The 15,976-nt window shown below is 35.4% G+C and overlaps 2 long non-coding RNA genes across 2 annotated transcripts; both read right to left on the bottom strand.

Moving 5' to 3' along the window:
- Positions 1 to 60: 60 nt before the first annotated feature.
- LOC113284637 lies at positions 61 to 1,654 on the bottom strand. The gene is made up of 2 exons (XR_003328293.1): positions 1,523 to 1,654; positions 61 to 528 (listed from the first exon to the last, which is right to left on the bottom strand). It is a non-coding gene; the product is annotated as an uncharacterized LOC113284637 (long non-coding RNA).
- Positions 1,655 to 12,961: 11,307 nt separating this feature from the next.
- Positions 12,962 to 15,976, bottom strand: LOC113284632. The gene is made up of 2 exons (XR_003328292.1): positions 14,456 to 15,976; positions 12,962 to 13,794 (listed from the first exon to the last, which is right to left on the bottom strand). It is a non-coding gene; the product is annotated as an uncharacterized LOC113284632 (long non-coding RNA).

The following is a 15,976-nucleotide window of genomic DNA, read 5'->3' as shown; positions in this document are numbered from 1 at the left end:
AAGCTACCGTAATTTAAAAAATTTTAGAGAAATTTGATCTGAAATAGTAAAAAAGACTCGGAACAGAACCAAATGAAATTAAGATCTGAAATTCAGATATCATAATAAGTAAAAACCAGCTTGGAATAAGATTCTAAAAATCTCTATGACAAAGAACACTGTATCATAAGTAACCAGTAATTTTTACAAGAAACATCATTGTTCCAAAAAACTGTTATTCAAAGGTTTTCTTCAACTTCAGTACCATCTGTCATTCGAGCAACATGCTCAACCAACAAAAAAGAGACTATAAGGATGGCAAAGGGGAGACGAGATGCTCAAGACTTTGGTAGGCTAGTCGATTCTGCTCTCTCGTTACTAGTTTTCAGATCTTCGAACTTATCGATAGCTACCTGAAGCTCATCGGTGCCTCCAACAGCTCTCATTGTATAGAAATACACTCCAAATACAAAACTTGTCAATCCTCCAGCTACAACAAAGTTCTTTGTTTTGGGCCCAAGTGTGTTGAATTTTAAGAAGGTAGACATCCTGCAACAACATAGAGAGGCAACAATTTAAATGGATAAACATTACGAGAGAGGCTTGATTGTGGAACAGTTCCATCACAATTCGTTCCCGTTTTTCAATTTACACACAATCAATTACAATCCATTTCATTTTAGCATAATCATTCCTAACAAACATCATCAAACAACCAAAATGAAAACATTGACCACTGAGAAAGTTCTAGCCCCATTCGAATACCACCATCATCACATCACTATCACTCAACCTGACAGTCAAGTCATTACCACAGTTTCATCAATAACCATATAAAAACATAGTTGCACCGCGAAACCATGGCAATCAAATGCCCCACCAGGACAACAAAGAGGCAACCACTTAAACTCAGTCATTAAAATAGTTTCATCGGCAGAAAACATAACGACCAAAATAATAGAAGCACTGCCAAACCATGGCAATAATGTGCATACCCCGAAACAAGAGCGAAATCACTTAAGAAACTTATACAATGATCAGCACCATTTACCAGACTACTACTTGTCTACTACCACTAATTTCGGTTGTTAGGGTATGTTCCTAACATATGGGTTTGAATTGAATTGCAAACAGGTGGATCTTTAATTGAGGTGGTGGTTTTAAAATGTTCCAAAAAGGGAGATTCAACTGATTATTAATTCTGGAATTGCAGTATAGCGTTTATGAAGAGTTCTAAAAATGGGTTTCAGTTGAATTCTAAGTTACAGAAATGTGTTCTAAAAAATGGGTTTGCTAAGGATCCAAAATTACCCTCAATGGTGGAAAGAAACCACTTCTATTATTTCCACGACCTTCAAAATTACATTCAAAACCACAACAATTACAAGATCACAATCACTATGAAATCACGATAACTATAACTAGGTTTAGTGATCTAGAGAAAACCAAATTTCATTAAATCAAAATCGAACATAAAAGAAATTGAATCAAGTGAAGTAATTAACACAAAGAAATAATTAAAGGGTTTCAATAAAAATTTTACCTGAAATTTGTTTGAGTCTCTGATTGATTCCAGAGAAATTCAAAAACCCTAAATCCTCCTTTTCTAGAGAGACTCTCTCTGTTTTATTACTGGAAAAATAAAACCAAGTGTTAGATGGTTGACACGAACACGTCTTTTATGTATTTTGAATCTTGTTTTTTCAGTAGAAACGTGGGTGGACAAACCTTTCACTTTCTAATGGAATAATTGGGTGACTAGTTATTGAATGGTTAGATGATCAGTGGTAAGATTCACCCTCTATGTAACTGAGTTGACGGAAATGATATTTTTTTGCATGGTAACAAGTGACGCCACGTAGCATGCTTTTTTCTTTTGTCTTTTTGGCCAGACACGCTGTAGTATTTTAATCCCCTAGAATTTTAGTGTCTTCTAGATTTTGATATTTGCCCCTGTAAACTGCTATAGTTGGCTTGAGTTGTTGTCGGCGAGAGGAAAGTTACTGTATAACGCGTTTGGATCTGTTTTTGACTTCTGCTTTTCCAGAAGTTGAAGTCAGAAGCAAAATTATTTTGTTTCGTAAAATGTTAACTTTTCGATTTCTAGAAGTTATTTTATAGCGTGTTTGGATACAAATTTGCGTGTAAAAAGTTAACTTTTCTGCTTCTGAAATTCATTGTGAAATTATTTACTCAAACTAACTTTTGACTTTTTTACTTCCAGAAGTTAAAAAGCAACTTCTGGATGTGTATCCAAACTAACTTCTGATTTTTCGATCTCTAAAAGTCAAAAAACTACTTCTGAGATGCTATCCAAACAACCTATAATGTCGACTGTATAACATCTCCTTTTCCAATGAATGGGGTATGAGGTGAAATGTTTGTAGCAGTGCATGATACACACATTGTTTCATGGGTTTATATTAGAATGTCCACGGTCTACCCATCCTAGTCAGGTTACGGGGATGTTTGTTAAAGAATCCTATTATTGGGGTTTGGATTTTTTGGAATTTGGGGGCTTTATATGCTATCTAACATCCTTAGAAGGTTGGGAAAAATTGTGGGAATTTGGGGGATTTATATGCTATTTAAAGGGGTTGGGAAATTTTTTTGAATTTTCCCAGCCGTTATGGTTTATGTCGGTTGGGTTGAAAAGTTTTCCCAGCCGTCGGTTGACAAACGGATGGGTTGTGTATTGCTTCCTAAGCGTAATTGTCTGAATGAATGTTTCTCTATTCTTATATAATTGTGTCAATTTTGGGAACCAAGGAAGGGAAAGACCATCCAGTGAAACGAAAAGGAATACATATTTCATAGCATAAACTTTAAAAATAATATCATTACATTGCAAACATGGGTCTTAATAATAGTGGAAGAAGTCAGCGTGGATACTTTCTTCCAAGACATGATAGCAACCATGAAGTTCAAACTTCTTGCCATAGACATCCTCATAATCAGCTTCGGCCATCTCCCACTGAAAAAACAAAACAATTTTAAGTCGGTTTTACATAAAACAATTTTTGATGGGCCAATTATTGACAAACTTACTCTTTGTGCAAGTGGCATATTGGGAGTGTTTATCTTTACAGCTTCCATCTTCTTTGAAGGTTTCCAATTTTGGAAAGATCTACTCGAATATTTTCTTAATGAGTTTCATCCATCTTCCACTACGATTTCCGTCTAACACCACAAAAACAATTCGCACACGGTTCCAAAAAGCTTCTAAGGTTTCATCTATGAAAATAAGTGCATCTTCGAAATGCTTTGATACCGTCAGCCCCTCTCTCTCTCTCTAACAATTTTTGCAAAAAAAGGAAGAAACATGGTTACTCCGTACACCAGTCGAAGAAGATATGGCAATTGTTAGAGCGACGCTCACGGTGAGAAAGCATGACGAAAATCAAGGCATTAACGTGGGAGAAAGTGATGATTCTCAATATAACCGTATATTTATGATCTTTGTGGCCATGGATGGTAATCAAAATGGAAGATTGATGAACCAAATAAAGGATAGGTTCAAGGAGATTTACTTAGAAATGGAAGTTTTTAGGGTGCGATTGGCACAGGTGAAAGCGATGAGTCCCGAAATGTATTTTTTAAATAGAGTGAGTATGTGAAAATGTTTTCTAATCAAGTAAGTTTTGAATAAAATACTAACTTTACTTTGATTTGTTTTTTAGGTCGCCTGGGCTCTTGCCCGCTGCCAAGCTATTCGTCGCAAAGAATTTGAGCATGAGAAATGTTATTGGATCACGAGAGAGTTTATTGAGATTTACAACCAACCTTGACTATTTAAGTGTATTACTCCATATTTTATTTTTTGCATTTGGGTATAACTATTGAATGTAACGTGGTCTAGCCAAATTATGTAATGGTAACATTATTGACGAATGGAAAGTGAAAAAATTTATCGCATACGACAACAAAATTTACAAAACCAACCATAGTAACGACTGGTAAACCCATCCGTAAGTAGACGTAATTATGGGAATCGCAGTTAACGGCCAAAATATCCTGTCGTAACCTGTTAAATCTCAACCTAAAAACCAGCTTCCAAACCGATATCGAAATTATGGTTAGGAAAATACAGGAACCCAGCCAGTATGGTGTTTACGGTTCGGTCGTGGTCCGTTATTCAAACCGTAAATTTGAATTTTCAATTTCTATGGTCAAAACGGCTAGGTCGTTTTGCATTAAAACCTGGCCGAAAATACTTGAAAAAATATGAAACTATTTCTTTTTGAGAAATGGAACAAACATAAAACAAAATAAACCTAAATGGTTTTTCGTTCATTGAACCGGAAAAGCATACATATTTCATTATATTGATAAGATAGATCATAACAATTAACATAAACCCTTATTCGTATTGGTCAAAATCATAGATAGTATTTTCTAAGATGTGATAGCTATCACTTTGTTAAAACTCTTTCCCAAATACGATATGTTAAATAATGTTATAATATAGTGTTACTCGAAACGATTTTTAATGAGAAAACTTACTCTTGTCGCACTTGGCATTGTGGGATTGGCTTCCTTTTGGTCTTTCATTTCCTTTTTGAAATCTTCGCATTCTTCAAAGACTTTCTCGAATCTCGCCTTAACGCTTGCAAAAATTCTTCTATTACTATTTTTGTTTAATGCAACAAAAACTATGAAAACACGGTTCCAAAAAGACAAGGATGTTTGATCTACGTCAATGTCTAGATCTTTATCATGTTGTCTGGCCGTCGCCCATGCTTTAACAATCGCAGAATCTTCTTCATTGGTGTAGGGAGTCACCATAGTGTTTTTTTCTTCTTTTTTTGGATGAGAAATAGATGAAAATGAATATGAGAGCTTATAACTAGGATTTGGGTGAGAAAGAGATGATAGAATGGTCTCCTTTTATAGGGGTTAATGACATAACGGTTAATTATTTTTGAAAACTAGCCGTTGAGAGTGTTCAGGCATTTAATGCATTGGTTGAGAGTGCTCATGCCTAACAACGTCTAGGTATCCCAACCGTGGATACCATTACGGTTGGGTTTGCAGCCGTGATTGAGACACATGTGTCTCTGGATAATATTCGGCCAGGAATTCATACTAATCCATCCGTAAATTAGTATTACGGCCAGAAGTTCTTACTAACACAACCGTAAATTTGTATTACGGCTAAAAATTCTTAATTAACGAACCGTAAAGCTCTATAACGGCTGGAACGACAACATTTTCCCAGCCGTAATTCGTAAAAAAACTCATATTACAAGGTTTTCTAGACTAGTTTCAGGATATGTTTCATCAGTTTTACTTCAAAGTTTTCATAAAAGTTCATCAAAATCATCCTTCTTCTTCTTTTAAATCAAAAACAAAAGAAAAAAAATTTTGATTCTCAAGAAATTAATCACTAAATTAGTATAATCAATTTGGTAATCATAATTAGTTTACTTAATCACCATAATTATCACTAATCAAGTCGAGGGTATATTGGGTATTATGTAAAATGGAAGATAAGGGGTATAAAAACCACTATTTCATGACCCACTAAGACCCCTAAAACCAATCCCCCCTACAACCCCAGTAATAGGATTCTTGTAAAAATTTGTGCTCAAAGGATGGGGTGCTTTTAACAAAATTGTACAATACTCATAACACCGGCGGCAAATGTAGTAATACTTTAATGAACCGTAATAACAAAACCAGAAAATGGTTCAAATGGACGAAAATCAACAAAACCTGGTTGAGGTGGACGTATAATATATTGATTTGGGTGAAATGGACGGATGCCACGTCGTTTTAAAATAGACAATAATACCCCCACTAGTTTTTTTAATTTTGAAAACATCGGTTTACCGATATCTAATCTCTTTACTCGATTTCTTCCTCCACCACAAACAACATTTCTTCCTCCACCATCTTCATCGGCAGAAAACCAGCATTACGATGATTAATATAAACTCCACCAACATCAGTATCTAGTTCTCTACAATCACAAACACCGACAACAATATCATCAACACCACCACCGCAAAAACCTGCATCATATCTGTTAGAGCATTTCTCGGTCAAACTCGCATGCGTTGCTCTCTCAAGCATGTTTGTCAATATTAGTGATCAAAACTATAAGTCTTGATTTCTAGCCTATTTATAGATGTCTCGGACTAGGACATAGATAGTGTAGTTGAGCTTAGATCTCTCGGCGTTCATCATTTGAAGACGAAGAACTACTAAGGAGAGCTTGTGGAACTTCATCGACAAAAAGGTATGTGGAGACTTAAACTCATCTATCACTAGGAAAGTCTATTTATTCTCTCTCTCCTAAATTGAGACATAAGTCGTATTTACGATATAGTTTTCAACTAAACATATTTGAGATTTCGAGCTGAGTATATCTCGCATACATATTTCTCGAAATATATGTTGGAAAGCTTTAGATTTAGCCATATTCATCTTTACTCATAACGAAAGTCATGTTGACATTTCAATAACTTGAAAATTACTTTGATGCTAATAGTATGTGATCCTCTAAGAATGTTTCAATCATTGGAATGAAGAGTTGATAATGTAATCATCTTTGGATATAAGCATATATAGTGTGTTTGTACATTAGTGTATAAATCCATAAACCGGGAACCATGTGTATGCATATGTGTGTATATGAAATTGGTGAAGGCGACAAGATAAGTATGCGTACCCGTACGCATATTGGTAGAAGTTTTCAAACCGAAAATATCTGCTGGGTTTAGGAATTCTGCATACCCGTACGCATACTATAGGAGAGTTTTTGAAACGAAAATATCTGTTGGGTTTGGGAATTACAAACTCCTAAACTAGTCACCTTAAGTATGCGTACCCGTATGCATACTGGCGGAAGTTTTTGAACCGAAAATTTCTACTGAGTTTGGAAACTTAACAAACTCTAAATCTGGTTGCTTAAGTACGCATACCCGTATGCATACTTAAGCTGGTTACTTTATCAAATCGGTCTGTTCATAAACTTAAACATTTAAATCTTAAGGAATGAAATCTTTGCAAACCGTGGCTATAATGTTCATGATTGATTCAAGTGAATCAAACCGATTTTTTTCGATTGTATCTTCTATGCAATTGAAAAACTCATTAACTAGTTTCATTTAAGTCATTTTAACTAGTTATGGTTAAGATGAATAAGGTTAATATGAGAGTAAATATATGGATAACTTTTGTTAACTATTTGTGAAGCAACATGGTGTACACATTTAGGTATGGTTACATAAACCTAAATGAGGGTACATTTCATTTGTGTGTGACTAGATAAATTCGATCTAACGGTTGAAAATATATTAGCTTGGTTGAATCAGGTTTTTCATCTAACGATGAATATTGAATGCTTTGTTACTAAACTAACATTGATTGCAAACCCTGATTTGAAAACTGTATAAAGGAGAACTCTAGCAACTGGGAAACCTAATCCCCACACCTCATGTGTGATACTAGTTGTATTTCTAGAGTCAATTCTCCTTTAACCTTAGGTTTCTTCTCGAGACCCTGTAGGTTAACGACTAGAAGACTTCATTGGGATTGTGAAGCCAGGCCGGAACTACTTCTATTGTAGTTGTGTGATCTGATCTTGTTGTATCTATCGTACGATCTCAATTGAATAATTGGATTGAGATTTATATCTCCGATAGGCAAGATAAAAAAGTAGTCACAAACACCTTCGTCTCATCATTTGTGATTCCATAATATCTAGTTTCGTTTCCATACGATTTAGTTTATTGTGAGGTGATTGAAAATACTAGGCTGTTCTTCGGGAATATAAGACCGGTCTATCATCTGGTTCCTGTTCACCTTGATTTATCAAAAGACGGAACAAAAACTCTTGGGTATTTCCGTGGGAGACAGATTTATTCAATCCTGTAGACTTTTCTGTGTGAGACAGATTTGTTTATCAAGTCTTCGAATTTGGGTCGTACCAACTCTTGGTTGTGGGTGAGATCATCTAAGGGAATCAAGTGCGTAGTATCCTGCTAGTATCAGAGACATAAGGAGCACAATTGTACCTTGAATTAGTGTGAGATTGATTATGGTTCAACTAAAGTCCAGTCCGAAGTTAATTTGTAGTAGGCTAGTGTCTGTAACGGCTTAATACAGTGTGGTGTTCAATCTGGACTAGGTCCCGGGGTTTTTCTGCATTTGCGGTTTCCTCGTTAACAAAATTCTGGTGTCTGTGTTATTTCTTTTCCGCATTATATTTTGTTATATAATTGAAATATCACAGGTTGTGCGTTAGATCAATTAATTAGAATATCCAACCTTTGGTTGTTGATTTACATTAATTGACACTTGGATATTGGTCTTTGGTACCATCCAAGTTATCTCTCTTGTATTTAATTAGACTCGCAGATTTTTATTTTCTTGAGTAAGAATTAAATCGAGAGATTGAGATATTCAAATCTTTGATATACTTTCATCTAGATTGAATCTGACTGTCTAGTTGATTCTCTAAAAAGTGTATTGGAGTAAGTCCTCTCAGATTGTCAAACGAATTATTGGGTGTGGTTGTTAGACCCCCGCATTTCCAATTGGTATCAGAGCAGGCAAACACGTTTAAAGACCTAATAAGTCTGTGTTTGTAGAAGTCTGACTATATGGACGAGTCTATCTCTGATAACGTACTAGTTCAGAAATTATTAGATGTTTGCAAAGCTTGGATTCTCCAAAGAGAACTATCACTTCTATGTTAATATCTAAACGTGCGGAAACTTTTGATAACTGGGAAACACTCCTAGAAGAACGGTTGGAAGAACTTTCTGACGAAGGTGACTCAGATATTGATAGAGATGTTGATGAGGAAGTCTCGGAGTATGTTAAGCTTTTGAATTCGTTGGAAAAGAAGAAGATGAGAACTTCTCATGTCACACCTTTTCTGACTAATCTCCATCGTGCAAACAAGAAATTGAGAAGATGTTACACAGGTGTTTTTGTTTCAAATCGTTCAAACAAATCGATCCTCAAAGATTCTGAGGAAAACCTACGTATGAAGTCACTTGAATGTGATAATCTTTATCAAAAGTATATTTTGTTGGAAGATAAGCTTGCAGAATCTGAAGCAAGGATTAAATCTCAACAAACAAGTTTTGATGACAGAGAAAGCGCTTATCTCTCTCGAGAAAAAACTTGAGGATGATTTAGCTGCTTCTCTTGATAAAATCAAGATGTTGGAAGATGACTTGAAAAAGTTAAATACTAGATCAAGAAAATTAACCACTATTCTAGGAGCAAGTAAAAATCATCGTGATATACGAGGATTGGGCTATAAGGGAATAGATGCTCCAAGTATTAGCAAAGAGGTAAAATTTGTCAAAGTTAGTGATTTTTCTCAACAAAATGTTTCCACTGATGGCAAAAGTGAAATACCTTCACCGGAAGTTAAAGTTCGTAAGAGCAATGTATATCAACCTCCAAAGTAAACGCACACAGATCGATGTTTGCTACTATTGCGGAAACAAAAGTCACCTGGAAAGGAGATGTCGTTTCCGTATAAGGAATGAGAAACTTCAGGATGTTCTTGTTTGGGCATCACAAGAAGTTGTGAAACCAAGATCATACATTAAGACTAATCCCCTTAACGTTACAGGTTGTTACTGTCCAACCTTTAGGCAAAGGAATCATTACTGTGATAAACCTAGATTTGCCTATAAACGTCAAATGAAGCCTTTTCACAATTGTAATGATTATCAAAAAGATAACTTCGTAAATACAAAGAAAAGATCCGAGCTCCCAGTTGGAGAAAGACTAACTTGAAAAAGAATAGTAATCCAATCCTCTTTCGAGAAATCTTGAAGAGAGTAATGCGAAGAAGGTTCCGGTTGTTTCTTAACGCACTCATAAGTGGGTTCCAAAGAAAGTCAACGACTCTTTGAGTGTCAAAAGGAATGATCTTCCAGAAAATTCCATGACTATGGAGAAGGCAGTATCCATGATGTTGGAACTTAAAGAGTTCTTTGGAAAGATGGATTTGGATGTGAAAGGTTCTAAAAGCGATCTCTTTCATGATAATCCAAAAGTCACTTGTGGTGAGCAAGAAATTGTTCACCTCAACACAACTTGAGTGTGTTGTAAGTACATCCTCACCAAGGAATGCCCTGTTATGTATATGGTGAGGGAAGCACGAAAATTGGGGCGCACAGATCATGTTTGGTAAGGCTATAGAATTAGATTGGATTCATCTAAAAAGGTATGTTTATAAACTTGAGCACTGGTGCTTTTATTTATTTGATTAGAGTACTTATAATAATCCACGTACCTTTCTTATCGTTCATTTCTTCCTAACTTGATCTGTGTTTAACGTTCTTTAATGTTTACGTTTGAAAATAGTAGTCCGGGATGTTTGGATTACATGGTACACTTACAAGGTATGCATAGCATAATTTAAAATAAAAATACAAGGGTTTAAGTACGCATACCCGTTTGCATACCACTCCAGGTTACGAAAATTCGTTTGCAAACCCGTATGCATACTTGACATCGATATTCGGTAAATTTGTTTTGGCCGTAACTTCTTCGTCTGAATTCGGAATGACCTCATTATTTTTGCATTCTCTTCCTCTTTGAATTATCTTCAAAATGGATATGAGAATTGTTGAATTTGGATGAGTTAATATTGGTCATTGTCCTGTCTCTTGTCTTTGAGTGTTTTGCTCTGTTTCGTTGCACTTGTTCTTTTTTCATGGACTTGGGCACTTGGATTTTTGGAGTAATCCTATTCTAAGATCATTTGTAGTTTTACAAGAATGTTGTTGGTTAATCACAAAGAAAAAATTTCCAGAATGGGCAATAACACGAATTGCTATGGGATCCTTGAATGTTCACAACCATCTTATGTAAACTATGATCCATGGTCTTTAATGACTTTGTATATTCTTCTTTAAGAAAATCTTTTTATACGCCTTTGGTAGATATTCTTGGTGTAAATCCGTGCAAAAACGATTGATTCTACCTTCTAAGGGCAAAGATTGTTTTTGCAGTATTAATCTTTATGGTTTTATATAGGGCTGCACAAGACCCGCCCACGATACCCAAACCCACCCGTACCCGCTAAATCCGTGGGTTTTTAATCCATACCCGCCCGTTGTGGGTGCGGGGTTGGTTATGAAAAAAAAAAACCCGCTGTCTGTGGGTGCGAGGTTGGTTTAAGCTAATACCCGCCCATACCCGCCCAAAAAACCCGCAGATTATATACCATTAGATAAAACTAATCCTAGTCGTCCATTATGAAACCCTAATACTAGTAGATAGGATAACTGATAACCCTCATTCACTTTCTACACTCTTCTCTCTGTTCGGCCTCTCCTCTTCTTCCTCCTCAGTTTTCCTTCTTCACCTACGAACGACAATTACCAGAAATCGACAACAATCGAAAAATCAACAGATTCAACACTTAATCTTCATCTGTGAACTTCCTAGATATGAATATTTTGGGGGTTTTGGTTTTTTTTCTCACTTAATCAAGGAGAATAGAAGTTACTCTAAATACTTGAATATAAAGCGGGTTTAAACCCGTTTAAACCCATACCCGCCCAACCCGTAGCGGGCGGGTAACAAAACCCGCCCGTTGTTTGTGGGTGCGGGGTTGGTTATGAAAAAAAAACCCGCAGTATGTGGGTGCGAGGTTGGTTTTAGCTTATACCCGCCCATACCCGCCCATGTGCATCCTAGTTTTATATATTGGAAATTGTTATGGGATATGTTATTTGCGTCTGTGAACCTTGACTGTCCCATATGTGCTCAAAAGTTATCTTTATTATATGTCGATATGAAAGTATTGATAAAAGATGGAATGAAATTTTGACAAACAAATGTTAAGCCTATCATATCATTATGCAAATATTGATGGAAGATAGGATGAACTTTTGTTTACAAAAATTAAGTCTATTATATGTCATTGTGCAAATGGTGATGAAAAATAGAATGAATCTTTGTTTATTTCGCAGTATATGGATTTTTATGTAAAATAATGTGCGGCTCCGTAAGTTCTCTTATGTGAACATACCCAATCATATTAGTCACGGATTCATTTGTGATTAATATTTGGTTGAGTATTCCGATTAAATTAATCATGGGTTCTCTTGTGGTTAATTTGATTGAGATTTTTGGATACAAATTAATGTTTTCATGTGATTTGGTTATATCCAATGAAATCCTTCTTTTCTTGTAAAATCAAGGTCGCCTTTGTTTTTCTCTCGGGAATGAAATTTTATGGGGGAGAGTTCTTTTAAACTTGTGCTTAATTTCCATATCTTTGTGGGGAGTGCGGCTATGGAAATTTTGAGAGGTTATTTTGTATCTTTATAAACTCCTTGATGAATGCATTTATCTTCGGCTATATGATTGCATCCAAATTTGTTGGTATGTTAATACACCTTTAGTCATGGAGTATCTCCGTGGAAATTTCATTAGGATCTCATTGATTTTCGTACCTTTGCCAATTTTATTAACAAAAAGAGGGAGAATTAATGTGTAGTTCACACTACAAATACATATGGTTTACGGATCATTATGTAAAAGGGAGTGGTTTTCATGTTGAGATAAAGTATTGACTAAGGGGGAGTGATACATATCACCATAGTATTGTTGTCAAATTTGTGATACAATTGAACTTTGATGTTGTGTAATAATACTATGACACTGTATAACAATGATTAAGAGCGTTTTTTTCTCATTGTTATCGCTACGGATCTTCGACAACTATGGTGCCGAACTTACAACCTTTGGAATCATGGAGTACTTAGAAGTGACGAAGATTTCGAGTCGCGTTGAAGATGCCAAGGAAATAAAGCATGTGGACGAGAAGCTACAATTTTTGATTTATTTCGTAATCCATATGTATTGATAGTTTTGCCACTAAAATTGACAAAGGGGGAGATTGTTAGATCATTTCTTGGTCAAACTCGCATACGTTGTATAGCGCCCCTAAGCTAACAACTGACTAATCCAAGAGATTAACTAACCAAAGAGGAACTAAGGATCTAAAACACTTTATTAAACATACAATTAAGAAATCTTCTACAAAAACTTAACCCAAGAATAAACCCCTCTCTGAAATATATACAAGAATTCCTCTCAAATGATACATATACAATAGTCATTTGGTTTGCAAATAGAATAAACAACATAATAAGCATAGCAGAAGTTAACTAACTAACGGAGTGTACTCCTCGAAGCTTCCGCTGCGTAAATCTGATCTGTCTCTGAAACTGAATGTGGGAGTGTGTGACCACATCATCCCTAAAAGGGGTGCCCAGTAAAAATAACATTTAACTTTCAAGAAATCATGGGAAAGACTTGGAAAGAAATACATGTTTTGCCAAACATTAAGAACATAACGGCTAAGTCACTGAAATAAACAAACATGTATATGGAGAAACTCCTTCTTCAAATAATGTATAATGTTGATGCCAATTCCATACCAAATAGTAATATTGATGCCAATTTCACACCGAATAAACATATAATAGATATAATGTGAAGGAGAGCATCCTATATACCACATGTGGAAATTCTCATTTCCCATAACAATTCTTGATGATAACAAACATTACAAGTCCTTTCCAAATCGCGGAAAGATTCAAAAAAATCAAAAGAACAATCGTAATGCAAACTAAAGAAAGCATGAAATGGACAAACAGACAATGCATGAGTTTGTTAAACATAAACTTTTTTAAAATAAACAACAACGATTTACAAAAGAGTTAAATATAGATTCCCACCTCTTTTGATGACAAGCCACTCCTACCTCGAGATCCACCATTCACTGGTTCATCCTTAGAATCGATCGTTGTTAATAAAGACGAACTGTTAATCATACAAACACTCTAAGAGTTTAGCCAAAAGACTCACACGTACAAGGCTCATAACATAATCTCATACAATAATCTAGTTATAAGTTTAGTGAACTATCTAATGGTTCTAAGCCCATTTATGTTTCCACACATTTTCATTCTCTTACTTTAGTATGTCTAAAGTTTACTAATTCAAAGGTTGGTTCTACAATCGATTAGCTAGGTCATATGAATATCTACAACTTTGTAGAAGGAACCAAAGGATAATTCGGACCATAGGGATCCAATTCATGTTCATTAGGAAAACTGGCTATAAGCCCAAGTCCACTAATCCAACCCATTAAACTAAGGTCCAGTCCATCTGAGTCAATTAATAGTCTCTAACGGCCAGCTGAGTCAACTAACGGTAAACGTTAGTCAAAGGTCAACGGTCTAATGGTCTGGTCACTGAGTCAAACTTATTCAACTCAGGTTAACAGGGTCGACTCGACTCAGTCAGGTACACTAAGACAGATAAGAATCTAAGTCAGACTGAATCTGTTCAGTCAGACAAGCATAAGGTTCTTCTCACACAGCTGCAACTCTAACTCTAGTGAAATTTCAGTCTATTCATTATAATAAATCATTCATTCAAATAACTTTAAACTTCAACTATAATTATAAACAAGATTTACCTGCAATTGCAGCTTTTAGCAACAACTTTCTATAAGAGAGATTTAACTCCAATAAAACTGTAAGTTCACTCCAACTACAACCCAACTCTGCACAACACAAACTCAGCTCTTAGTTATACCCCTACAACCTGAAGAATCTAAACACTAACAACATTACCACTTCTGCACATTCAAACAAACCCTACATCCATCTTAACCAAATCAGAACTACCTGGTTCAATAACACTAACAATTCAATACTGACACCAAATCAGCACTCAGTTTACACTCCAATGTTCTCCAACCATTCTTCCAAGTTCTCTGCAAGTTTAGTAACACTACCACGTCCTTATATACAACAATACCAACCCACCATTAAGTTTACTTATCTAAGTCACATCAAATGTGACTTCATTGTCACATCATCATCATCTCATGTTACTAAATGTCACTAGACTGCAATAAGACTATCCATTACAATCATTTATATAAACTTCAACTCAATCACAGCTGAATCTCAATCCATTATCATCACTTTTTCCCTTTCAGTTGCAGCTGTAATCTGGACAACATCCATAGTACCACTTAACCCTCTATAACTTCAATCATACCCTGCACCTCAACACAACAACAACACCATTCGCATACCTGTAACATATCTCAATACGTCATTATAGTTCAAACCACTGAATCTGTAGCATCCATAACTTCACTGCCTACTCCGTGAACTAGAACCAAACAAATCAATCACACAATCCAGTTCAATCTCATAAACCACAACATCATCACTACCAACAATTCCATTAAAACAGTTTCATCCAATATCTTCTAACCTCAACAATTAATCACTAATTCAACCTCAAACAGACTTCATAGTTTATTGAAAAAATTATAAACTTTAATTGTAATTAATAACTTGACTAAATTACTGAAAAAGTAATTACCTCAAACCATCCGTGCTCAAACATCAACCCTCTTAATCTTCAACTATTTCAACTGGATATATCACCTTCTTATTTACCAGATCAAATCCCAGCTTCTTCAATATATTCAAATCATCAATCTCATAAACACAATCAAACCATAACTATCGATTTAAGTGATACTTCAACCTCAAACTCTAATTCAGGTAAAACCCATCTCTAATCCCATCTTATTCATCATTAATCGAACCTCTAAACAATCCTCTGAAAAACCCTAGTTCTTCGATTTACCTCCTCTGCTAAGTTTGAATAAAAACCTTATTCAACGCCACCATCATGAACAAATCAACCAACTCATCCTTAAATTTCTTCATAACCTTCACCAAATCTAATTCCTAATCTTTGTTCACAGAAACCCTAACTTCGATTTACAGTAGAAACTTAATCTTCTTCTTCTTCTTCAGAGTTAATCAACATCAACACCACCCTCATCTATGCATCAACGTCTTCTAATTCATCGATCGTATATCTCTCTCAATCCAACTCTCAAACACACGCAGAGAAAAAAAGAACATGGGAAGAAGGAAAGAGAAGAAGAAAGAAGAAAAAATAATATATG

The sequence above is a fragment of the Papaver somniferum genome, chromosome 5 (assembly GCF_003573695.1).
Source record: "Papaver somniferum cultivar HN1 chromosome 5, ASM357369v1, whole genome shotgun sequence".
NCBI classification, from domain to species: Eukaryota; Viridiplantae; Streptophyta; class Magnoliopsida; order Ranunculales; family Papaveraceae; genus Papaver; species Papaver somniferum.
The sequence above is the reverse complement of the archived record's forward strand: the minus strand, read 5'-3'. Positions and strand labels throughout refer to the sequence as shown.